This window comes from Pteropus vampyrus, unplaced genomic scaffold (genome assembly GCF_000151845.1).
Source record: "Pteropus vampyrus isolate Shadow unplaced genomic scaffold, Pvam_2.0 Scaffold127, whole genome shotgun sequence".
Classification (NCBI taxonomy): domain Eukaryota; kingdom Metazoa; phylum Chordata; class Mammalia; order Chiroptera; family Pteropodidae; genus Pteropus; species Pteropus vampyrus.
This window is the reverse complement of record NW_011888908.1, coordinates 1,108,008-1,135,651: the sequence shown is the minus strand read 5'-3', so window position 1 is coordinate 1,135,651 and position 27,644 is coordinate 1,108,008. Positions and strand designations below refer to the sequence as shown.

Sequence of the window (27,644 nt, the reverse complement as noted above, 5' to 3'; positions counted from 1 at the left end):
CAAGCCCAAATAATATACACACATATACACACACACACACACCTGTGCCACTGAAGCAGAAATCAATGTGCATGACTGATTTACTACATTGTGATTTTGAATTACTATACTGATTTACAATCTTGATTGTTGAAATCTAACATTTAATATATCCCGAAATGTATTTAAAGCAGAAATAATGGAAAATATTTGTAACATAATCACGAACAAGAAGTAATAAAAAATGAAAATAATAGATATGTAAAATACAAACACTGATATAAAGAACATAACAGATAGGACAAACAATAGGATGGATACACCGAAGAACTTTAATAAGTTGAAAAGCCTGAATCAGTAATTCTCCAAAAAAGCATTAAAAAAGAAAATATATTAAAAAAGAAAATATTTTTTTAAAAAAACCATAAATTTTCCAAAATTAACAAAAAATAAAGACTTCAGCTTAAATCTGTTTAACAGTACAGATAATGTAGTGAAAGTAAAGAATATCAAATACAAAGAAAAGATTCTAAAAGCTTACAGAGGGAAATGATAGATTATCTACATAAGAACAAGGCTGATATCAGATTTACCAACAATAATACTGGATGCACAAAATAATAATATTTTAATATATTAAAGGAAAATAAAATTTTTCCCAGAATTTCATATCAAGCTGAAATGCCACTAAAATGTGAGGTATAATAAAAATATTCAGTGAACTATCAGGTCCCAGAAGATTTTCTACACAAAGATTCACCTTTTTGCAAACAATTATAGAGAAAGTATTCAAATAATATAAAGAGAAAAACTTGGGAGGTATTTCATGAGTTATGGAATATAAAAGAAATGACTCACAGTTTATTGCTCATTGAAAAAAAGCAAAACAACAATGAAAAGTAAGGACCAAAATAACAAAAGAAAACATATCTATTAACAAGCTGTAAATAAAAATCCAAACAATATGAATATGATATAGTATTGGAGGAGAAAATATACCAGGATATCTTCTGAAACTGATGAACTTAAGAATTCAATAAAAGTGACTAAAGTGAATATAAATTCGAATCAAGAATAACCATCATTAAGGACAAAATCGTTAACTTTTAAAACTATAGAAGAAAACAAGCTATCCAATGGAAAGCATACAAAAGAAAAATAGAGGAAAAAACATGAATTAATGAAAGAAAAAAGAAAGAAAAAAGGGGAAATATAAAATAAGTTGAAATATAAAATAAAGTAATTATTATAAATATATATTGGTTAAATTCACCAATTAAGAGTCAGTAATTCTCAAAGTGGCTTAAAAAATAAAACCCAACAATAAATCGTCTAAAACTTTTTATATTAAATGAATAGCAAGTCAAAACTAGTTTTATAAAAATCGGCAACAAGAATGCATGCAATACTTGAGAATTTGGTCACTTGTGAAACTCATAAGGACATTTTTATTCTTTGTATAGGAAAAAAAGGAAGAAAGTGAGGGATAGAAGGTGGGTGGGCTACAGAAACAATACCTCGGAGATGAAAGGAAGCATAAAACAAGAAGTACTAAAATCATAGCACACAGAGCAAGCGAGGTATGAAATATTATGTAATTCCTAAACACTAGTTTTTAAACAAATGCTAAAAGAAATCTTGCATAGCATAAAACCCTAATGAGATCTGTATTCATTCATTTCTCCCTTCCTCTCTCCCTCTCCTCCTCAACCTCCTTTCTTTCATTCTCTCTCCCTCCCTCTCTCTCTTCCTCTCTCTCTCTCAGCAATCCCACCCCATCAAGGACATTCATAGCTTCTTATAGAGCAAAGTTTACTTTTCCTGCACTTATGTGAGTTATCTAAGGAGGAGATTAGACTTCACCAAACAGTTTAAAACTGTGTACTTGCCTTGGCCACAAATCAAAAAATAGAGACTACATTGTGTCTTCAGTTTTCATTTGAACTTCAGGCTTCCTCACCTGAACCTATGGTACAACCCACAGGTTACTAAACCAGGTAAATGGAAGGTCTTGGTTTCACTGGTATCATTAAAAGCAAATACTGGTGTTTCCCAGGTATTTCTTGAAAGGCAGTCAGTAGGCTAATTTTATGACGGCCACATACAAGTATGAACTGAGACCTGCTGAGATTTCCTTCTCAAATAAATACCTGCTGAGAACTATAAATCACCCATATTTTAGTTTGAGTGTGTGTTTCTTTCAAAGGCTGATAGGAGCAGCAGAAACAGCTCAACTAGTTTCTGAAATGAACAATTAGACCCAGCATTAACCTTCTTAATGCATCGTAGACCATATGTTGGACCCAAATATGACCAGAATTTATAAGCTTTTTTGGATTCATTTCTATTTTCAAACCATAGAGCCTCTATATCATTAATTACAGGTGCCATACCATAACTGACACTTTCCTGGTGCCTTGAGTTATTTTTTTTTTGTAATGCTTAATAACCAGGAAGTAATTTCAGTACAGAACCATGGGGGAAAAGTGATTTGATAATATTACATATAAATATATATTATTTTTATGTACATATCATATAATATTATGTGTGTGTGTGTGTGTGTGTGTGTGTGTATGATTTCTACCTCCCACATCTACTATCTACTCTTTGAGGGTTATTTGAACTCTTTAAAAGGGATATGAGAGAAAAGTCCTTTGCAATTTATCGAAATAATTTCTTGATTATTTCAGCTGTCCCAGGTTAACGAAAGCAAACCATTTCGAACAGTACCCTGAGAATGACTCAAAATTCCAAACACGAACCACACTCTCTTTTTGGAAGGGAGAAGGTGGATCCCCTCGCCCCCCGCCTGCCCTCCTTTCCCAAAGAAAGCTGAGGGGCAGGTAGATCCAGGGTGTGTATTTATGATTTTAACTTAAGACCAGGCAGGAGGTGTGCCCCCAAGTTACTTCACAGAAGAGCAAGTCACTTGGGTCTCTCTGGGGCACACTCGCCCTGAACATGGGAGAACCAGGCTATGGAGCCATCACTATCCTGACGGTGAGCAGGGAGCACAGCACAGCTGGGGGGCCCTCTTAGTTCTGCCTCGCCCACTGGGGCAGCCATATAAACCAGCACCCCAGAAAAGGCCACACTGGGGAAAACCTCTGTCCACCTTCTTCTCTGGACACTATAGTGCAAGTAAAATAAACAGATTTAGAAGTTGGTTCTTCTTGCTACCATCAATTACTCTGTTCAATGACAAGGGGCTATTTGTAGAATGTATTGCATGTTATTTCCATGTGAAAATTTGTATTTCCATTTAAAAGAGACTCAGCATACAAACCCGCACTAGCTAGAGGACACTGAAGATCAAAGACTACACGCCAAGTGCATTTGCTCCCGACGTGCATCAGGATGTGGTCAGTCTAATATCAATAGCTACATAATTAGTGATTTTGAAAATGGTCTTTACACTTTCTCAGAAAAGTTGAAAGCCCACGTCTTCCTCTATGTATCTGGAGACAGTGCTCTGTCACATTAAACTCTCCTCATCTGATGTAGAAGGCAGAGGTGAAATTTCTTGCTTCTCTGCCCCCAACCCCAACATTGTACTGCAGCTCACTTTCGGAATCGTATTCATTCTGCTATTACTTGCCTTAACTTTTTTCGTTCTACCTTTCTCTGACTCCCTCTTTTATACTGGAGCCACAGGTTGTCCCCACCTTATGATAGTTTATTACTTGTTTCTCATTTCCCCAAACCATTAAAATCGTGTTATTATCTTAATGGCTCACACGAAGTGCTTCGTCCTGGAGCATTTGTATATATTTGGCAAGTAATAAAACCTCATTGACTCGCCTTGGAACAAGTTATGGTACAGTCTGGTGCAGCTTTATATCCTCAGTTGTCAGCACTGCCGTGATTTTAAAAGAAAGTCTATGACACCGAAATATTTCAAGCTCAAGGCTTACATTAAACCAAAGAGGGTGTCATGGCATGTCTCGCCAGGCGTGGCGCAGTAAGGATGGACGTCCGCTCGAGCTTTGGAAACCCACGTTGGGGAAAGTCGGATACGAGAAGCCAAGCAGATTTGGACAATCAAGCTCTCCCTCCACGCAGTTCCAGTTCTCTCATTGAAATCTGCTGGAAAACAGAAGGATATTGTTTGTAAACTCAAAATTTTTTCACTTAAAAATATTATCCTAATACTCCAATTGGTCAACAAATCTGTTACAGTGACTGTGAGAACTCTTATCGAATTCTTTTAATATGGCAAGACAACCTTAAAAAAATACTTTTTCAAATTTAAGAAGCTCGAATTCCCATTAACAAAAGAAAAACAGGCGATAGAACGTGGGGTCTTAGCTTTTACCACCAGCCCCTCGTCTTGGTCCACGAACAGTAGTGAAGACTGAGCTAACTCAATGGAACCAGAGAACAGGTTGCATTTGTGTGGTGTGAAGGGGATGGGTTTTCAGATAAAATCAGTATAAGGAACACCTGGCCTGACTCCCAGCCACACATTAGTTAGAAACTGGAGAAAGAACCACTTTTAGACCACTAATGAGCCCCGAGTGAAAACGCTGTTAACTAGAAGTCTCCTTTTTTCAAAATTTCCAGTGTTTTGATTGATGAGCAAATTGTTTAGGATTCTTAATTTTCCGCTATATTAAAACATAATCTTGTTTTTTCCCCCCCAACTAAAACGTTTTGTCTCTGGCTACCACTAATACCTGTCATTAGTTTCAGAAAAGGCCAGCTTCCCTCTGGGACATCACTTGGTGAGACAGACATACTTATGGTAGTTTGAGTCTGCCATAAGTATGTGTTTATGATCCAAAAAAGTAAAATAGGGAACGCCTTGGAGTTTAAGGTGGCTAGTTAATTTAAGCATATACTGTTGCATTTTCTTACATTTGCAACATTGTGACATTTGACAAGATTTAGAATCTTCTAGTATTTTAAAAGAAATTGCCTGCTCGGATTTGTAATTAAAATGTGTAAATATTTAGTTAAATCTCAGGTGCTAAGAACCATTGGCTCTAAGGAAAAAGAACCAAAGAGTAATTTATTCTTATATAGCGTCATTCATCCAGCAGATATTTGTCACGTACGCTATGTTGTAATCTACTAAGAAGAAATAAAAGCATACATAAGGAATTCAGTCACACTCCACATTTTTATTAAGACCAAAGTTTTGTAGGTAACTGGCAACCTTTTGAATTTTTTTACTCTGACCATTATTTATTTTAAAAATTATTCAATACCTGTCATGTGCACTTGCCAACACAGCAATGAATAAAATAAATATGGTTAGCGCATTCATGGAGTTCATGGTCTAAAGATGCTGATGGACACAGAATGAAGAAATATAGAAATTCCTATAATTATGACTGAATAAGCCATAAAGGAAATGTCTAGGGTACAATGACACTGTATGTAATAATAGAAGAACCTAATCCTGACTGGAAAATCAGCGAGGACATCCTTGAGGAAGTAACATTAAGTTAAAACCTGAAAGATAGACAGAAATTAGCCAGGAGAAGAGAGATGAACAAAAGAACCTTACATGTAGCAGACAAGGCTCTGAGGGGAAGCAAACCCCTGGATTAGAGAAGACAGGAATCTAAAATAGTCTGCATTTCCCCACCTTCGTAACTAAATGTGCCAAATGTGTTACAAACTTTTCTGGCTTATTCAAGTCATCACTTCAGTCATCAGTGACTATACGGCACTAAGCAATGGTATCCTGAGGAGCTGCGGAGCTGCAGAGGTGTTGCCCTGACATAAACGGTTCCACGTAATTGTGCTCGAGGCCTTATATTTGATGAATCTGGTTTTCCTTTTTGATTTTTTGCCATCAACCATCACTTTTGACTTCTGATAGTATTTCTAGTAACACTGTTCCTATTGTCAATTTTTATCTTATAATTTGCTGTCAGCCCTGAACTTCTCCCTCCAGTGAGTTAGCTATGGGCAGGCAGCCCCCTCACCCCTTTGGCCCTCTATATGACTTGCCCTTAGGTTCTCGCTTAGGCATCATTTAATTGAAAGTGAAAATGACTGATCTCTAGAAATTAAGATGTTACTAAAGTTAAAACATAACATTTCAAGCTTCTCAAACCATTTTTTATGGATTCACGGCGGGTGCTCATAACTGGACTAGCCAACCAGACTAGCCATAGTACATTTTCCTGAAGTGTTGGTGCTACTAGTAGTTAAAAAAAAAAAAAGAAAGAAAGCTTTTGTCATATGTGTGTGTGTGTGTGTGTGTGTGTGTGTGTGTGTGTGTGTGTGTGTGTATGAAAGCAAAATTAGCTGAACCTTCCTTTTTCACATCTGTCAATCTTGGGGGTTTAGGGGGTGGAGGAGTGAGATTGAGTGAGACAAGCCACTCAATCTCACTCTATGCAAGTTTGTGACTTAAAACTTTGGTAATTTTGAGCATAATGCTACAGAAGCCAAGACTGTTATCAGATCTTTGATGTAGATGATAAAAACATAAGAAGATAATAATACACCGAGTTCATAATACAGTGAAGTTTAAATGAATTCATATTTGTAAGGCTATTAGAACAGTGCCTGGCATAGATTAAGCATGCTTGTTACTTTTAATAGTTTTGTACACCTCACATTTTCCATATTCTCTCCCCTGTTAATTCTGTGAAAAAAACAAAAAACGAGCCCCACAAAAGGTCAGTCTGGTGAAGGCTGCAAAGATGGGAGAAAGGAAGGGAAACTAATTAAGCAGTCAGTCTTCTTTAAGAGATAGAAGATCAAAATTTGGTGACATTCCTGTCTTTCTAGGTAAACGGCACCAGACTGCCCACAGTGTTAGTGTTCTAGCTGTGAACAGTGCAAACTGCACAGAGTTGCCGGAGGTCCCAAGGTGTCTGTACTGTTGAGTCTGTAGCTGAAGTACAGAGCACACTGTACAAGTTCACAAGTGGTACCAGGGTGCCCACTGTACTCTGCCGTAGCTGTGACACAATGCACACAGCACACATTCACAGGGGACGCCCGGGAGCGTGAGTATGAGTGCCACAGCTGTGACACAAGTGCTCGTCTGCTGACTTGATGGGGTGGAATGTGAATACCACAGTCCGAGGAGAGTAATTTGGCAGGATTACTAAAAAAAAAACAAAAAAAACAAAAACAAAAAAAAAAAACCTACTTCTTTATAAATCAGTAATTTAGTATTATTTCTTTTTGATTTTACACAAAATTTGGCTGTTTCCACACCAAATCAACTCTCTGCTACAATTGTACCTAACAGACTATTTGTAAACATCTGGGTTTGGGATTTCAAGGTTATTCTTATTTGCTCTCTTTAGACATATAATTCTAAAATTATACTTTTATTTGCTAAAATAGATCAATGTTTAAAAAGAATAAAGTGTTAACTTCAAAAAACTGAAAAATACAAAATAAGGGAAATTTAAAATCATCTGATTTTTATAATGTTGTTTACAAGCTTCAATATAACTATCTTGACAGTAAAGAAAATTATAACATTATCACAAATACGATTAGTGAATCAGAACCAGGCATCAGCTCACTTACAAACATTGAGTATAAATAGAACTTTGAGTATAAATAGAACTTTAAAATATAAAATGTAGTTTTAGATATGCAATGAACCTAATGCTTGGTATTTCTCTTGAGGAAAAAACATTCCTGAGCAATAATTCCATAAAACTATAAAACATGCCCAGCTGTTTAAAAAAAAAAAACTGTTACAATAATTTTAAAAGGTAGTTGGAAACATTATAATAAATACAGTAGGATAATTTTAAAATAGGAACATGACAATGAAAAGCACAACTAAAGTTAGAGCAAATTAGAAAAATGAAACAAGGATATCATAATGGCATAACTGAGACCGTACCTTTCCTTTCACTGCAAACAACAATTTTTAAAACAGACAAAACGTCTGAAACACATTATTTTAAAAATTGATAACAGATGGCACAGGACAGTCATTTTTAAAATAAAGTAAATAAATGAAGTAAGCTCTATGGTCACTCAAGCATCCAGTCTGAGGCACTTTTTGGTCACTGTGCAGGGAAGGGTCCCCAAGTGGAACAGATGGGTCTCGATGAAGTTATAAGGAGGAGAGTTCACGAGATGAACCAACTGGTATTTGAGCATCGGAGTTTGAGAGAAGAGAAAGCTTCATAGAAAAAGTTCCAGAATTCTCCACATCACTCTACTTGCATCACTGGCTGAATACCAACGTACACATGTATAGGGTGAAATTCCATGAAACTGGACAAAGAACAAGAAGCCATAAGCTGAACAATCCCCAAAGCTCAAATGGGGCTGAGAGATGTTCAAATTCTGACTGGTAAGAGGAGGAATCCTGGTTGAATACTCACAACATTTAATAAAATACTCCAGAAGGACCATGTCCCAGAGTAAAGGCTACTCTAAACACTCACTAATAAAGATTATAAACAAACCTCAAAAGGATCAAGTGGACTCATGTAACTTAACTGCATGCCAAAACAAAGTGCATCACTCTTTGGGGAAAGACAGCAAAACTCAGCACGCAACAATCCAATAACTACAATATCTGTATTCTGCTTAAAGATGACTTGACATGTGAAGAGGCAGAAACATGTGGCTCATAACCAAAATGAAAATCAGTCAATAGAAACAGACAGGAATGAAAGAAATGATATATTTTACTGCAGAGACTTTATAAAGCTATACTATTATAAATATGCTCAAAGATTTAAATTAAAACAAGAATAATGATAAAAATTAAACATATAAAAAGAACCAAATGAAATGTCTAGAGATAATATATACAAAATAAAAACTAAATCATTGGATATGAGGAAGAGCTTATTAGACTCAAAGAAGAACAAAAATCAGTGAGCTTGAAGACAAACAATACAAAGTTTTTAAATGTAAACACAGAGAAACAAAAAAGACTAAAAGGTTTAATAAAACCTCAGAGGCATGTGGACTATCTAGCGGTCTCTAATATTTGTATTAGAGTCCTAGAGGAAAGAGGTGAGCCTTTTTCCCCCTCATTCTAAAACTTCTGAGTAGGAAAACGACTGCCTAAAACAAAAATAATAATGATGTTTTATAGGTTTATGTCATATGCAATGGTAAATGCATGAGAACAACAGCACAAACAATGGGAATGAACTAAAATAAACTGCTGCAAGGTTTTTCTAATATTGTTTAAAGGTTGACTGGCGACATCAACCAAAAAATTGAATAAAAACAGATATAGAAGTAATAGTGGAGAAAATAAAGACAAAAATATTTAATCCATGCAAAAGAGGCAGGAACAAGGAAAGAAGGGAATGAATAAGATGAGAAAAATATAAACTCTTTAAACTCAATAACATAGACGATTATTTTAATGTAAAATGGTACAATGCATCAATTAAAATGTCAGAGATTATCAAACTAGATTTAAGAAAAACAACCCCACTATATATTGTTTATTAGTAACAAACATGTTTTGTTTTTTTTTTTAAATATAAAGATATAGACAAGCTAAAAGTAAAAAGATAAAAAGTAATATGCCATGCAGACACTAAACGTAAGAGAAATGGAGTGGCAATTTTTATATAAGACAAATTACACTATGAAGCAAAAAAAAAAAAAATATTACAAGAGACCTAAGAATACAGCATAATGTTACATCAAGAAGATATAATACAAGTTTAACCGATTCTTATTAAAATCCCAGGAATTTTTATTGTTGTATAGACAAGATTATTCTAAAATTTATATGGAAAGGCAAAGAAACTAGGATAAAAAAATTTTGAAAAGGAAAATTAAATGGGAAGAATCAGTGCACTTAAATTCAAGACTTATACAGCTATAGTAATCAAGACTGTGGTACGATAGAAGGATAGACACATCGATGAATGGAACAGAGTAGAGTTCAGAAGTAGACTCACACAAATACGTCCATTTATTTATTATTGTAAAAAAATACACGCATGACATAAAATTTATTTTAACCATTCTAAGTGTGCAATTTAGTGGCATCGATTACATTCACCATGCTATGCAACTATCACCACTATCTATTTCTCAAACTCTTGCACCACTCCAAAGAGAAACTCTGTGACGATTAAGCAGTGATCCCCTCCTCCCCTGCCAACAGCCCCTGGTTACCTCTAGTTTACTTTTTGTGTCCATAAATTTTTCTGTTCTAGATAGTTCATATATGTGGAATCACGAAATATTTATCCTTCTGTGACTGGTTTATTTCACTTAGCATAATTTTTTTCAAGGTTCATCCATGTTGTAGCATGCATCAAAATTTCATTCCTTTTTATGGTTGGATAATATTCCATTGTATAGATATACTACAGTTTGTTTATCAATTCACCTGGTGTTGGACACTTGGAAGCAACCTGGGTTGCTTCCAGGTTTTGGCTATCATTCATAATTCTACAATTAAAATTAAATAAGAGTAGCAAACACATAAGAGTAACAAATAACCCAGTAGAGACTAGAGAAAAGAGAAAAAAATCACATAATTCTTTTTATTAAAGAATAAAAGTAAAAAGCAAATAAAAATGGCAGAAGGGCTTAGCGATACTAATCAGGGACATGAAAAAGAAAATAAAGTCACACACACCTGCACATGCTGTTCCTTCTACTTGGAAGACTCATTATGTCACCTACAGATAGATAGGCACTTCCGACTGGCTACTTCTTCCTTATTTCCCTCTGCTCCCCGAAAGGACCTAAAGCAAAAGCACTCCAGTAGTAACGAGCACATCCAGCATGAAGATCTTGGTTTCTAAATTCCATTCTCTGCACAAAAGAACCAGAACCTCTTGAGGAAATGGCTGATTCTAGGGCTGGGAAAGGGAAATTACAAGATGAGCCTAACAGATCTGGGGCAAAAAAACAAGTAAGGAAGCGCTCCGAGAATGATGGGGCATGTCGGTGGGTCACAGGAGGCACCTTACGGGGCTCCTTCTGTACAAATCTGTAACGATTTGAGCATCAAGATTAATAATAAAAGCAATGGATCGTTACTCACTCGAACGACAGAAAAGAATCGATGAGTCTGTATTGATGCGTGTGTGTGCGTGTGTGTGCACGTGTGGGCAGAGAGAGAGGAAGGGAGGGGGTGAGAAAGAAAACACTTCCTTGGATGACAGAAAACTCCCTACATGTGTTCTCTGTGCTAATTAATTAACGAGGTTTTCTGTCCTCCTCACGCCTCTCCGGATAGCAGACCTTTCTCTCTTCTGGGTGAGCAAGGACAGAGCAGCAGGCAGGCTCTGGGGAGGCATCTGATATTCAGTATGTTTCAGTGTTTCCAGCAAGAAAATCAAAGGTTCACAAGGCGAGTACAGATAGCACTCTACATTATCATTAGATCTTACATGTCCGCGGGACTTCACAATTTTCAAGGCTATCTTGATTGCTGTATTGAATTGAAGAAATGTGCAGGTTGAGAAGTTATTCCCATTTTGCAAACTGGGAACAATGAGGCTCAGAGAGTCAAGTAAATGCAGAGATGGAATTACAGATGAAGATTTCTAACTTGATGTGTTATTTGAAGAAATATGTTCTATGGGACTTTTGTCCTAAGAGAAGAAGCATTTACAATAGTCAGGTATGTTTGATCCATTTTCACCACACAGTAGCAGTAGCCAAGCCAAGCATGAGGCCATCTGGCTCATGAACCTGGGCAAGTTTAAAATTCAAAGGCCATGCTCCATTTCTGCCACTAATTTGCTCTGTGGCCAGTTACTAACAGCGCGATAGTAGTTGTCTTGTTTGTTTTACAAATAAAACATGGAGCTCCATAATGTAGACAGTTAGGAAAAATTAAGGTTAGATCAGAACCTAAGAGCATAGAGAGAATTATTTTGCTTCTGCTCTCACTAACACTTCTAGACTTTAAATGAGGATTTGCATGTGGCGGTTCGAATCTTGAGTCTGGATTATTTGAAACATTGTGAGTGAAGAGTGAAGTTTACATTTGCAATGAGATCTTCCTCTGAAAGGACTGAGCTCGAACTACTACTTAATTTTCTATGTTTGGAAAAGGAACTGAAGTAAGCACTTAAACCCCTTTCCCCCATTTTTGTAATATGAGTCAAACTTCAGGAAAGCTCTCTTCTTTCCCCACACAAAGAAAATTTTTATGTTCCTATCTGGCGTAGAGCTATCTAATGACCAAAGAAAATCCCAAGATCTCTTTTCCTGGAAAAGCTACTCATTTTAATGGAACAGTCAGCCTCTTAGGGAGAACACAGCAAACGTAATTGGCAGCCACAGAGCAGATGGTTCTCGGAGTCTGTTGATGCACCTGATACAGCTGAAACAGTTCTTGAAAGGCCACCGTGTGGTTTTTAAATTGCAGGGAACTGAAGATTATGAAAACTTCAGTGTTATAATTTGTGGTATCATTTAGTATTTCTACAAACTGTTACTTCCACATTATTCTACGACTAGAATTCCCAGAGAGGAACCGAAAATGTTCTTTATATTTGTTCTGGACGCAGTTTCTCAATGAATTCTCGATTGACTCTCAACTTTAAAAAGTTAGAACTTCTCAAATATGTGCTTTCAGCATCAGTATTCTAAAGCATAATGTTTTGTGTTCAACCAAGTGCTTTCATGTTTACTGTTCATTGAACAAATACCGCGCATCTCCAAATACAAGATACTGTGGGGAAATTAAACTATTGACAATCTCTTTGCTTATGGAGCTTAAAATACAGAATAAGGGTAACGCCAGTGTTTCACTTATTTGTAAAACACAGGTTGGTCTAATAAGTGACAGAAGAGAAGTACTCAGTGCCCTGCGGATGCAAAGAAGGGAGAGGAAGAGGTTCCCGAGGTTGGGAGGAAGCTTCATGGAGGAGATGGCACTTGATGGTCGGGAGATGCAGCTGTAGGGCGGTGAGATGGCAACAGCATAAGCAATGATGTCCAGACAAAAACCTGCGTGACAAGTACACTGACAGTCGACCTAATCGAAATGGCAACGTTGATGACTACGGTAATCTATTGCTGCTCAAATTACTTTAAACGATTCGGTTTCCTATAACACACTGACTCCAGCATTCCAATAATTTTTAATGGTTAATGGTTACACGCTACTCCTATTAGAACTGAATAAAACAATGGATAATATAATAATGTATGCCAATATCTAATAACTACAAACAACCTTATTTAGAATGTAATAAAAACCCATGACTACTTTTGTTAAATCTTTGATAGAGTCGAAGTTCAAACGCATAAACTTTGCCTTGATAGACCGTTCCATGATATCAGGACTTCTGTTTATGAAACTGATGGCCACTGAATGTTCTAGGCTTTTGTTTCTTAATCCGCGAAGCAGAGGCTTAGCTCACTTGATCCAAATAACTCCGTCTAGCTATATGATTCTTTAAACACAGCTACATATTATCAGTTGCCATGTAGATGTCCAAATAAAATACATTTTCAAACGTCAATGCCTGAATCTGCCACAAAATCTAATAATTTTTAAAGAAAATATCATTTTTTTTAAGTTGGGAGACAAGAAGTTGCTCGGACACAGAAGTGTCAAAAGCAGCCATCTGGAGGTTGTGCTGAGAAGACCTGCCAGGACACTTGAGTGCTGGCCTGAGCGGGGGAGAGGAAGCAGGTGTGGTGGACAGAGAAGTACCCTGACTGGGAACAGGAAGTGTGCTCTGTTCCCAGCTCTGCTACGGACTAGCTGCATGACCTTGGACACGTCCTTACACCAACCTGGGCCCCAGTCTCCCTGGCTATAAAATTGATCCAAGTGGTGCCTTAGATCCGATGAAGCTCTGTGAAAAATCTATGATTCTATGTGAGACATATGATTCGACATCTTGGTGCTAAACACAACAACAATGCTCAGATTCACCAAAAGAATGTCTATCATTACTTTACACAGGCACTTTTGAAAATTCAGGAAGTCTTTCCTACCACCCCTTCTGTTCCAACCCAGTTTTCTGCTTTTATTGCTGAGTCTTCTGATTAAAATCAATTGTTCCCTGTTGTGTCAATGCCCCTGTTTATCTCCTGAGCTCTTCCAGGGGGCTTCTGAAGCCTGTGGGAGACCCAGCTCTCCTGTTCCACTCAGTTACATGGGAAACAAGACTCTCCTGATGTTTCTCATTGCTAAAAATGGAATGCATTCAGCCTAGAGCTCCAAGTTATTAGCCTGTAAGATAAGCAGAAAGATAATTGAAACTCAGAACAGCTGCAGTCCCTGCTAGGTCCTTAAATTTCTAGTAATTAGGTACTAAAGGGAACTTAGCAAATGTGAGTCTTTCATTTGTTTGCAAAGGTCATGAAAAAAAACTTTAAAAAAAATGAGGGTTATAACAGTTTATAGAACACATATATTTATGAAACAATTATTAGTAGAAAGATGTTCTGCTTGGCATTAAGTTAACTTTTATCTCTATTTTATATGAATTATATCCCTGGGTAAAAAAAGGAACCAAAAATTAAAATTCCTATTTGTCGATAGAATTTAGCTTTGTCTTTGCCAAAATTATCTTCACAGTGCAATTCATATGCTTTAATGCATGGACATTATTTTTGGCTAAGCAGACTTTGTATATATATTTTTGCTTCATTCATTCATTCATTCATTCATTGAACGAAGGCACTTGGCTTCAGGAGCACTTTGCTTACTGCTAGTTCAGATCCCCAGTAAGAATATATTCACCCAACAGTTGCAATAGTAAACATGGAAGGTAAATAGTACAGCCTTCTTCTGCCCATGAATTTACTTGTTCATGACCTAAGAGATCATTCCCTCTCATTCTGCCTGAATCCACACATAAAAAATGCTTTCTTAAAGAATTTTAGAAGCTTTTATTATCACACTACCTTCTTAGATGAATTCACAAATTACATTTTCTTTCCCACTTCATTTATCACTTGGTTAAAAATGGCTATAGGACACACTCTGGAATGAATTCTAAGGCAAAGAAAGATATGTAATACAGTGTATATGTAATAGTTATAGAACTAAAGAAGAATCAGCCTATGAAATGAACAGGAAGGAAGCATAAGGTAAGTTCCAGAAATGATCTAGGATGGGCAAAGGCTGGTGGGAACTCAGGCCCAGACTTTTGGAGGATTAAGGACAGTACATGACTACGTGACAGAGACCATAATCAAAGCAGTTACTTAGAATATGGAGTGCTCCTGCTGGCAGCCAGCGATTTTGAAGTCACCAGGAGGGAAAACATGGGCTTTGTGTGTGGGGCGGGGGGGTATGGGTGGGAGGGGGCAGGGTGCAGAGGACACATGGAAGTCTATTGTTCAGTGCTGTACCATAAGAGACACCGATGCTCACCGGGGCTCATCCTGCATTAACCCTTGCTGCAATCCTGGAAAGCAGCTACTATTACTCTATGTTTAATCAATAAAAATACTTTAAAATTACGCTTATGCAATCGACTAACTTTCCCAAGGTCTCAAAGCTAGTAATGCCTGAGTCAGTGCCCACACCCAGGCCTACTCCAACTCCAGAGCAGATCTCAGCAACCCAGGCCCCCAGGGACAGGCAGCCGCTTCCTCTCTGATGCACCTGCTAAGTACTTCCTGCTTCTGATGCTCCTGATTGTACTGGAAACATCACAAGGATCATGATTCTCTATTTTCCACTGACCTCTCCCACTAAGTGCTGTAAACTCCTCAACTTCGGGTCTGATCAAATCAGTGCTAAAGGCATGTAACAGAATACAGGCCTTTGGTATCGTACCTTATGAATATTGGCATCTTCCTATTTGGCTTACACTTTCCCCATATTGACCAGTGTTGCAGGTAAGTCCTTTCTCTACAGTCTGCATTGCAATATCTAAAGAGAAGGTGCAAGATTTTGAGTTTAGGTTCAGTTCTTTACCTCTTCCCGCTACCCCTGTCTTTCCCTCCCTCCCTCCTTCCTTCCTCCATCACTCCACCTTTCTTTCTTTCTTCCTTTCTTTTCTTCCTTTCTTCTCTTTCTTTCTTCTTTCTTTCTTTCTTTTTCTTTCTTTCTTTCTCTTTCTTTCTTTCTCTTTCTTTCTTTCTCTCTCTCTCTCTCCTTTCTCTTCCTTCCTTCCTTCCTTCCTTCTTTCTCCTCCTTCCTTACTTCCTTTTCTTTCTTTATATTCTTCCTTCCTTTTTCTACATTGCCCATCCCTAAAACAAGCATCTGAAAATAAAATGGCATCTAAGGAATATAAATATTGTGTGTGTGTGTGTGTGTGTGTGTGTGTGTGACAGATAGACAGACATGTGGGTTAGTATGTAGTATGGACTTTAAATTTTTAAATTTATTATAAATTATTTCAAACATATAAACATGAAGAATAATACAATGCCCATATACTCATTCCCCATCTTAAGAAATAAAATCTTTCAAATACTGTTGAATTCCTCTAATGGTCTACTCCTAAATACTTTCTGATGTTTCAAATAGAAATTATATTACCTCCTTCCATTTCGTTTTTAAATTAACTTTTCGTTTTTAAATTAACTTTAAATTTCATTTTTAAATTGTTTTGAAAAATTTACTTTCATTAGTAACAAAAGATTCTATCTTCTGTGACCTAATTCTGTGTGTACTTAGATATCTCTCAGTCACTTCACATCAAATCACCAAAACCAGAAATCACCAACTTCCCCACCAAACTGCCACCCACTATGGGTTTTCCCGTTCTGCAAAAAGCATCACAATTTTCCCAGGTCGCCAGCTTAGATGTGTCAGATCACGTGTGGTTCTTTCCTCTGCGGCTCCCGCTAAACCTCACCAGTCTCCAGATGCTGCCGCGCTGTTCCTCTGCGCTGGTTCCGTCTCCCTCCATCTCTTCAGCGGCCCTAGGCCGCTGGTTCTCGAACTGTCATCCAGTGGGAATCCCCAAGAGTCTTTCAGGGTATTGTGAGGTCAAAACGATTTCCGTGGTAATATTAAGGTGTTATTTGCCTTTTTCACTTTCTCTCACAACTGTATAGTGGAGTTTTCCAGAGTCCACATCTCATGTAACATTACAACACACTGAATGGATGACAACTGAATGTACGACAATCTAGGTGGAGTCTGTTAAACCACGCAATAAAGAAATTTGCAAAAGCGTAAAACACAGTCATTTTTTTCACTATGTTTTTGGTTTTAAAAACATATTTTTCCATGCCAACACATTTATGTTAATATTCATGGGTTTATTATTGTTATTTTTAAATAATTTAATACAATACTTTTAAATTTCTCTGTTTTAATTTCGAATGTGATAAACACTGATAAAGGCCACACAAACCAAAGCCCTTTGGGGTCCCCCATCATTTTTAAGTAGCCACGGATCCCAAGACCCACAGTTTGAGAACAGCTGCGCCGGTCCATGTCCTCGCTGCCGCATCCCTCTAGACTGCAACACCTTCTCCATGATTTCCCGGCCTCCGCTCCTCGCCTCTTCTGTCCGTCTACAGAGGACTGCTGAGTTCGCCTTATTAAGCAAATATTATTTTTCATAATATTATTTCCCTGCTCAGAATCCATTAATGTAGTGATTTTTAAATCCTATAACTTTTCGACCTTATCAATCTCTAGGTTTATCAGTCATAAAAACCACTTGCTTTAGGCCAGCCACAGGTCAGGACAGTTGTACTGACTCCAGAAAATACTTTCCCTCACCTCTCAACCTTTGTTTAGATTGTTCTGTCTTCCTTCCCCTCCCTGGACTGGGCACCTCTCATCCGCCCAGTCTGAGGCAACACAGAGAAGTGTAGAGTTAAGAGCATGTGCCTTAGCACCTGGCTTGAATTGTTACCTCTTATGAGCTATGTGATATGGGCAATTTACCTTCTGGAATTTTAAAACAGAAAATAAAGTACAATAGTACCTAGTTCAAGTGGCTGTTGAAAAGACTACGTGAGAGCATATTTAATAAAGCAGGTATTCAATAAGTGTTTGGCACTGTTGTGATCCAAATCCCGCTAAGCAAGATTCCAGCTTGACCATGAAGCCTTCTCAGTCTTCTTCATCCAACACTGTTCCCCTTCTTCTACTCCATGGGGAGTCTTGGCCTACAAATCTTGACTTCCCAGATTAGAAAAGAAGTGGCCATGTGAACTAACTCTCCCCTTCGCTCCATAGAGGCGCATATTTGTTTTCTTAGACTACGCAGTGCTGTTACACCTGATTCCATGAATTCAATGTGTGTGTCACTGTCCCTCTGCTTTCCATAAAATAACACGCACAAACTAATGCTCAGCTGACAGCACCACAGATAATACATCTGATCTACAACCTTTCATTCATCCTGCCCTTCTCAGAACAGTTGGGCCAAGTCTTCCTTTAGGATAATAAATCTATTCATCTGAAAAAGGAAACTCAAACAGGAAACATTTTATAGAGAAAGGCAGATCTGATGATAGAATCATCCAAACTACACAAAAACGAGGCCAAAGGCTGGTTGATTCTGGCTGCAAATCACTCCCACTGTGAAATGACTTCTAACTGTCCCCAACTTCTTAGAAGTGTGCTGGGAATTTACAAGCCTTGAAATCTTCAGTTAGGGCTCTGTCAGTCAAGGATGAGAGGCATTGTGACAGGGTGTGGAAAAGCGTCCAACCTGGAATCCCAACGTGCCCGGACTTGCTCCGAGGTCGCAGATGGCTCTCGTGACTGTGAGTCGGTCCTTTGGCCTCTGGAGATCAGCTTTACGGTCTGCTAAATGGACCACGGTCGTTGTGGAAACAAACGAGATTAAATACATGTATTTATTTACATTTATATAAGATTGGTGTATAATTCTGAACTCTGCCTAACATGAAAATACTTCAGAAGTTAAAATTCTGAAAGATTTATATGTGTTAGCCTTAAGATAGTCCAATACGTTTCTTTAAAAGCTATATTCATAAATGGCCTAAAAACACAGAAGCATTCTAGTTTAGCACAGGAACGCAGAAGAAGCAAGCGTGTGGAACCATTCTGCAAACAGTTGGGCGTTACCTACCCTCACTGAACATGGAGATACTCTACAACCCACCAAGCCGACTGTTCTGTTTATACCCAAAAGAAATGCAGGCGCAAGGTCACCGGAAATGCACGACCGTGTTCCCACCGGCACCGTTCATTATCCAGACACGAAAAAGCACATGCAGGATAATTCCATTTACAGAAGGTGCAAAACAAAACAAACAGAAGCAAAAACAAAACAAAACGAAACCAAAACCACAGGCAAAAGAGGTTGGTGGTGGTAGAAGCTGGGGTTCTGGTTACGCCTGAGGGTAGGAAATGGTATTGACCAGCACAGAGCAAGTGCGGGGCTGTGGGATCAGGCTCCAATCAATGTCTTTCTCGAGATGAGTGCTGGTTGCGTGGGTGCGTTCAGTTTGTGGAAAATCTTCAAGCCGTACACTTCTGAATTGTGTATTTTTATATGCATATTTTCCTTCAGAGAAAGGTTTACTTAAAAAGCATAATAGATACATTAATTTTCCATTTGTCTTTTTATCTTCTGTGGTTTTTAAAAACAATAAAATAAATATGACATTTTCTTGAAACTTTTTTTATTTATAAAAATTTCATCTACCAAGATAGTGTATTGCTTTCATTGTGGCATCAACTAAATATACTTTTTTTAACAAATTTATTTGCATGGGAAAAGCTTCCTTTTTTAGAAGGAAGAAAGGGAAACTTTTTACCTTTTTCTAAAATGGAGAAGTTGGGTTTTTTGTTATAGTTTAGAATCCATTACTTTTTAAACTTGGCAAAGAAATAGTCCAAGAGGAATTTGCCGGGACAACCTGAGTAAGTGATGATGGAGCTGGAGGGAATGTTTGGACTTAAAGTGCTATATATAACCATAACCGATGTGTTTAAACCAACCCTAGCAGCACTGGGCGACACCTGCGGTGTGTGTCTCTTTGGATGAAAGTTGTGGCTAACTTGTTTACTCGACCGTATTTCCTGACCTTTATTTTAACATGAGCCTTGAAGGGAAAAAATGTTCCTTGCAAAAACATTTTATCTAAAGTTTTAGAAAAAATTCTAAAGGACATTTCAACTATTTCATGACACCATGACTAGCTTTTAGCATTAAAGCTTAGCGCTAAAAATGCCTTCCCAAAAAGTCTATAAACAAACCCAGACACATTTGCCTATCACACATAAAATATTTTGTGACAAGAGATCTTTGATTTAGGGAAGAATTCAGATCGTAAGAATTGTTACTTTTTACGATGCTGTATTTTTATTTGAGACCATGTTGGAGAGCATGCTTGGAACTTTGAAAAACAATAGCCACCTATTAGCCATCAAGACTGCATAACATGTTATAATCACGCTCTGAGAATTATGTCAGCTAAAAAGTGTCTTCCAAAGCTATCATATCCAAATGCTTGCCTTTCAGGTCTTGTGCTGGGTATGTCAGAGTATGTCTGACGCAGGATCCTTCTCAGATGGGTGATGAGGAATAGCTCGGGGGTTCTTCTTGGGCCAGCCTTGGTGAAAGGGATCTGGTGTAAGGAAGTGCCTCTCTCTCTGCTCCCTTACCCGTCAAGCATTTTATATTAAATGATACAGAAGTTTAAAATCCAGTATCTGAATGGTATAGACTCATTTAACCAGTAATTCACTGATCCACTAAAATGTTCTTCACAAAAGCCTTTTTCTTTGGAATTCTGGAAAGAATTCAAGAGTTCTATTCAGTAATTTTCTATGTTTCTTGTACATACCACTAACACCATGTCAGTCTTATGCATTTTTTAAAAATTTGTATCTCTAGAATCCAGCCAATTTCCCAGCACATAGTGGGTTCTTAAAAAATGTTCGACGAGCACATTAACGAGTGAATAATATGAGACCCTGAGCCATAAGGGGATAAGAGGAGTCAGAGCCCTTGACAGAGCTATAGGCTGATAATATCTCATGGAGTAGACCTGGAGAAGACAAACTCAGTCCTCGAAAGGGACTCATTCCAGAGCATCAACTGGACTGAACACCTTCAACTGTGCAGATCACCCTCCAGGCCAAGCTGATCCACTCTCCAAGACTTCAGAACAACGACTGAAAACTTCACCTTCACAGCCAGACCAGCCCGAAGGCTGCAGAGCCCTCTGGCCAGCTCCACTGTCTACTCTGAAGCTCTATGGCTTTGGGCAAATCTTCACTCTTTCTGAATTCAGAAATATTTATTAAATATTTGTTATTAATGTCTGCTATGTGCCAGAAGTTGAAATTTTTGCATCAATTAATCACTTTTAAACTCATTTACGTCCATAAAATAAGGATAAACATATCTACCATACAAGGTTATTGTAAAGTTAAATGTATTATAGTATGTAAATCCCTTAACGTTTAATCTGGTGCACAGTAGGAGTTCAAAAAAAGATAGCTATTAATATTGAATGTAACGAAATACAATTTAATCCTAGTCAAAAACAAAACACGATTTGGGAAACAGTACAGCACTAATAGAATATTTTCTGATCTCTTCTGAATCGTCGCTGTTACTAGTAGCTTGTAATTAAAATTGGCTTTATCTTTGTATTTGACCCAATATGTTGAAAAATAAAACTAGATATTTCTAAACTGTAAAACTCTAAGTAATGATTATATCACTATGACGCCCTGGATGCACAGCTGTTAAACACCTAGTTCCTTCTTCTAAGCACCACCACTGTTCCTCAGGGTAAATAGAGCTCAATGGTGACAAGATCAGCAGTATTTTCCAAAGTGTATGACAGCCCACGTGTACGAATACTGAAAATTAGCCTTAGGCCCTCTAAACCCAACATGAACTTCCTTTCACGTGAAAATATTAAAGCTTCGTCGCTGAAGCAAAAAATCTACCTTCTATTATGGAACAAATATTTCAATATAAATCAACTTAGTCATTTATATCTCAGCATCAATAGACTTAAAAGACCTTTTTCTAAGCAAGTTTTGAAGGGTATGGAGTGAAGTAAGTTTCTGGAAGAAAATGGTTTTCAAGCGCCGGAACCCAGAAAGGAACACCACGTGGGTGGGCGGGTTGCACGCAGGATCTGGAGAAACGGGGATGAAGTGGAGGCCAAGAGCACTGGAGCCACTGCACCTACATTTAATTTTTTTTGAAATTTCTAGACAATCAAATTAATGATAACCAGATCGTCTGTCCATCACAATTCATTAGATCATGAGACCATCGTGCCAAAAGTGGTTCTGTGACAATGACCAGTCATTAAAACTATCTTGACTTCAGATCCCTTATCCACAAAATAAGAATTGCATTAGACAATCCTCTGACAATCTATGATTCATTGATCACCAGCCTATATTAATGGTTTTCAAACTTTTCACGATTATCGATGGCTTCGTAACATGCAAAGCACGCTCCCCTGCCCCCCACCCCAGTGATGTTCACTGCACCCCACTGCAGATTCTTGGACCGCTGGCAGTTACTCCACCTTCCACTGTACCAGATACTGTCAGTGCCCCACGCGTGTTCCTTGAACCCCATATTCAGTTGCTGTAGGCACCTTCCAAGGGCCAGGGTCTGCCTCTCAGTGCCAAGGACTCTTGCCAAAAGCATGGAGGTTCAAGTGCCAGGAAATTAACTCCCTGGGAACAACCTTCAGCCGACAACGATGGGAGCTGGTGTGTAAGGGTTCAAGCTTCCTTGCCTCCTCAGAGGAATTATTCCGAGAAGCACACACCATTTCCCAGAGCTCCGCCCATGGAATTCAGCTCCAGTTGTCCACACTGGTAGCTGCCTTACTAACTCACCCTTTATTGTCTGTCTCCCTTCCCTGGATTTCATTTCCCAATGTTCCAATACATATTTCAACGTCAGAAGAAATACTGGAAAATCTAATTCTTCGGCATTATCTGACAGCGCAAACACACCTTTCCTATCGGGCCCTGAATTAACTAAGATTTAAGAGACACTGCATTGGGGTGAGTGCCTACTCTGATGCTCAGAAATAAAGGGCATGTGCCTTTAAAAACAAAGCCAACAACAATGACAGAAAAACATAAATTCCAGTTCCTCAGAATGAACAATTTACCCCTAGAGTAAAGAGAAATCCAGAGATGGAAAGTTCATGTGCTCTCACATTTTTCTATCAAAACTGCCCCTTCCCCAAATTCCCCTAATAAATGTTCTTGTAACATAACAATATCTGATACCAAAAAATCCCCAATTTCATACTTGCATAATCACATCAACAATCTGATTTCTATGGTATTATGTTTTGTGGATTATGTATATAATTAAAAAAATGTTTATCATTGTGTTTCTTATAAGTATAACATTAATAAGCTGATAGGGACTTAAATTGAAATGACACCTTCAACCTGCAGATAGTTTATTAACTCATAAAACAGAAGATAAATATAAGTAGGGACCTTAAAATTAGCTATCGAATCTTCCTCCTCTCAACACCATGACTGCTATGTGCCACTGATGTTTCCTCTGGGTAGCTCCAAGTCCCATCGCAGGCAACACAAGCAGTTTTGATGTGACTTTGACTCCTGGCACACATAGGTCAAGGAGCTTGAAAAACAGCTAAGCTGAGCAACTGAGAATCTAGCTCTTTACCTTCTTCCTCTACACACAGGGTTTCTAAAACCATCCTCTGCTGAGCCAAATGCCACATTGTCCTGAGACAAGTCAAAATAAGAGCCTGTCTTCAGGGTAACAGAGGTGAGAGCCATTGGCTTTTGGTGAAACACTCTACCACCCTACTCTCCACACGGGTATGGCAGCCCGCTCTGTCTTCTCCCAGCCAGCTTCCAGGAACTAGGTCAGTCACATTTGGTGAGTCTCTTACACAAAGTCCCAATGACGAGTCAAAATCCTGAGCTGATAGAATGTTCTCCAGTTTTCTGGGTAAGGCAGCCACTGTCAATACTTCTCTACTAAACCTAGTTGGAACTGGAGCATCCTTTCTGAAAGGTGTGTTGTATGTGAGTATATCAGAGAGCGTTTTCCGGGCATGCTGCCTAATCCAAGTTCCAGGCTGAAAACAGCCAGTATCCAGTATCGAGACTAAATTATGAAGTATATATATATTAGATATTGCTGGAGGGTATATCTTGAAGTGGCAATATAGCTAGGAAGCCATTTCCTTTTTCATTTCAGGAATGTTTAAAGAAGTCGTTAAAAACATACACAAAGTACAGAATGATTCAGCCATTTGGCCAAATGTCACCATTCCAAGACCTCACAGAGGTGGCCTTTGCCAATTTTCTTAAGCACTGAACCAAGATAACTGGATGAGTTCTCAATCAGAGTTCTCAGGAGGCAGAACTAATAACCTTCCTGGTAAGCACCGTACAGACGTAAAGGTCACATGCACTGAGCAAGGATACGTGAGGGCTTCAAAAAATCATTGAATGAACATGAAAAAATATTGTGTTTAAAATGTGAAGAGTTCTGTAGATTTACTAGGAAAAAAAGAAATAATATAGTTTTAGAAGACACTTCCACTCAATTTTAACTTTCAAACTTCATTCATGTTCAGTCTCTAAATCATTTCCCTTCACGATAGCCCACACGCAAGAGAACTCGATTTCTAAGCTCTGGCCAAATTTGACACAGGTAAGAAACAACACAGCGAAGCTGAAGGAAAAAACCTTTGTAGATTTCAGACCTTCATTTAAAGGGCACCTTTTAAAATCTGTTTGCATCACCTGAGCAAAATGTGAAATTCAATGAACACACCTTTTCTAAAGGTTCAGATCATCCAACTTCAACCTCGACACTTCTGCTGGAAAACAGAATGACAAGCTCATAAGATTAGACATATTTCAGTATGTTTCTTATCCTTCCTAAATATGGGGATGGGGAGACAAGAGACACAAATTTCAGGAAAAAATTTCCTTTCGAGTAATTCAATTTGGGGCTTTGACCCTAAAATAAACCAAGAATGCAGAAATGTAATTGTTTTGAAATTAATAACGGTATCTCACTGAAATTCCAGAAATTTTAACTGAGAAGAAACACAATAAATAGAACATGATTTTTCATGTCACTTCTGTTCCAACATTCCCACGACTCTGACTCCTTCCCTCTCCCTCTCTCTCTCTCACTCTTAAGGACTTTGTCCTCCCTGTTCTCTATACCACATGTCCCCCCGACCCTATCTTAAGGACCTGCCAGCTTTGCTAGCACCAGGGTCACAGACTATATCCCAACTGTAGGAATGCAAATGACATTATAGGGGACGGATCATAAATTTATCAAATTATTGAAAAAATAATTCAGAAAAAATTGATAATGAGTCAGTAAGTTCATTTTTGGATAATGAGCCACTACATTTGTACCTCGTCCACGCAAGTGGTATCTTATTAATTCCTCCAGGTCGTTTCATGACATATTGTTGAGAAGCACAAACTCTGCTGCCTTCCCTAGTCCACCCAGAAACATCTGAAACACAGGACGACGTTTGCTGCAGTTACACGAGAAGTTTTAACGAAAACCCACACAATACACATGTCACAGAGTAAGGAACGTTTCAACAGCCAGTATCAAAGGTTTTGCTGTGGCCTCAGCAGTTAGGGTTTTATTTCTCTCATGTAGCAAGAATTCTTCAGGTAGACGAATGCTGGTGTTAGCTGAGCAGCTCAACTGTCAGACAGTGACTCTGAAGTCCTTTCCCTCTGTGAGACAGTTGCCCTGGCCCCTGGGAACACATCCCCACTTAAGACAAAAGAAGGAGGGGGCGGGGCAAAGAAACCTCATCTGTCCTTTTATTAGGAAAGCCGAAGTTTTTCCATAATCCCACTCCCTCTACGCCCCACCCCAACTCCCCACAGCAGTCTTCTGCCCCCGCTGCAGGGGGGGTTGTGGAGGCAAGCATGTGGCCCTCCCGGCCGCGATGGGAGAAGCAGGCGATTGGGAATAAATGGTGGGTCACCCCACGCACGGTCCGCCCACGTGTGAACTTCGAGTGAGAAGATCATCGTGGTCGGCACTGCCCTGTCACCTTGGCTGTCTGCACGGGGCCTTACTGACTTTCCCCAGCAGGTAGGTGGGACCTTGCGGTCACTGGATCCTGTGTCCAGCTTCCCAGTTGCTGGGACCCCATCTGTGCACTGATTCTTGAGAGCAACCAAGAGTTGCTGTAATTCCTCACATCCTCAGCATTTGCCACCAAGTCCTGGCCTATCGCTTCCCGTCTTCGAGCAAGGGGCAGACTCCTAAGCGGCTAAAACTTATTTGATCTTTTAGCCTGAGGCTCATGTGCCATTGAGACTTCTTCAGAGGGACACGAATTCTATTACTTATTTTAATCATGGCCAACTTTTCCCTCTTTTCCCTCCTTGCTTTCTAGAGTATCTGTGCCTGTTCCTACCACCAGGGGCACAGAGGATGAAAGACTTGGCAACTGTCTCCCTGTAGTCTATAATATATGAGAAATGTCATCGAACATACGCACATGGAAGGAAGGCGGAGGCAGAAAGTTAGCGTGTCTTCACCAAAGGCTGCTGAGTTTTTTAAGTGGAATTCCTAGGTGCACATCATTAACTGACTGGTTTGCCTGTGCATTATTTTATCAGCTTTTTAGGACTTGGGCACAGCCTCCAGCTGTTCTGGATGCCTCAAGAGTAGATTTAAGAATCACTCTTTCCCATAATTGTTTAGGAACGGTTTCAAGTTGTTATCACCCATTGGGGAATTTTTTTTTACTTAATGTAGCAGATAAAATAACCACAAAAATATCAGAAATCTTACAGCTATTGCAAAGGGAAAAATAACTTTAATGAAGCAGTTTGGTCAATACACAAATTATCAGCTGCATTTTCCTGTACTATGAACTAAGCAATCGGCAAAACTGTTCCCTTTACCAGGTTTCAGCCCCTGTGAGGCTCCACTAGGAGAAATGTCTGAGAGCTCCTGACCCTGGCTGTGCTAGAGCATGGGGGGCAGAGGGGGGCAGGCTGGTGGGGGTGGGGAGGGTGGCACAGCAAACCTCTAGCACTCCAGTGTTGTCTTTATCTCAACCCTGTCAATCAGAACATAGGGACCAGCTCAGGATGGGGTGGAAGGACGGGGTCAGTGGTGACCAAGGTCCCAATGCCTTCTGGTACCCACTTTGCCGACCTAGCTGGACGCTTGAGCAGAACCTCGGGCTTTTCAGCCTGGTTGAGCAAGTATCCAGCAGCCCAGCAATGTGATCATTTGTGACTTAAGTGGACCCACTAAGACACTCTCAGGGTTCTGTTGGACTTCTGTGAAATGACGCCTGAGAGTACTTTGCAAAATAAAAAGCCCTTTGTGAATGCCAGGTGTACGCCTGGCATGGTGTTGAATGAATGAACAGATGAAACGAATGTCATTACTGGAATATGAATCTGCATTAGACATAAACTCTATAAGCTAAAATGTACTGGTTTTTTTCCCCACCTTTTGACTCATTTAAATAAAGCTATTTCTTTAAAACATAAATGTGAATACTCGCATAATTTTATTAACACCATCAGTTTTAAGAACTCAGAGTCAACTGATGGAGCATACTCTGCATGGAGAGTCCTTCCATTAGTGGTCAGTAATTTAAAACAAAATAAGGAAACATAATCCGGGATTTAAATGGTAAAAGGTGCTATAGGCTGCCTTTAATCTGTGAATACAGATGAAACTTTATGGAGCTAGAAACCTCTCGACAAGTTCTAAATGAAATACTCTTTTCTTTTTTAAATTACCAAACTGCCAAAAGAGTCAGGACCCAAAACTGCCTAACTCCTACCAGTGCTATTCCCCCTTTTCGAGATC

At 38.7% G+C, this 27,644-nt stretch overlaps 1 long non-coding RNA gene across 2 annotated transcripts in view; it reads right to left on the bottom strand.

Annotated features, from left to right (window-relative positions):
• Positions 1-3,763: 3,763 nt before the first annotated feature.
• LOC111744094 overlaps positions 3,764-27,644 on the bottom strand; it is a 55,890-nt gene continuing 32,009 nt past the window's right edge. The window contains exons 4-6 of one of the 2 annotated variants that reach the window (XR_002781998.1): positions 25,196-25,298; positions 24,594-24,639; positions 3,764-4,065 (exon numbers count right to left, since the gene is read on the bottom strand). This is a non-coding gene — a long non-coding RNA (uncharacterized LOC111744094). Of the gene's footprint in view, positions 4,066-24,200; positions 24,317-24,593; positions 24,640-25,195; positions 25,299-27,644 lie in introns of those variants that run through there. The other variant, XR_002781999.1, reaches the window with a different exon arrangement.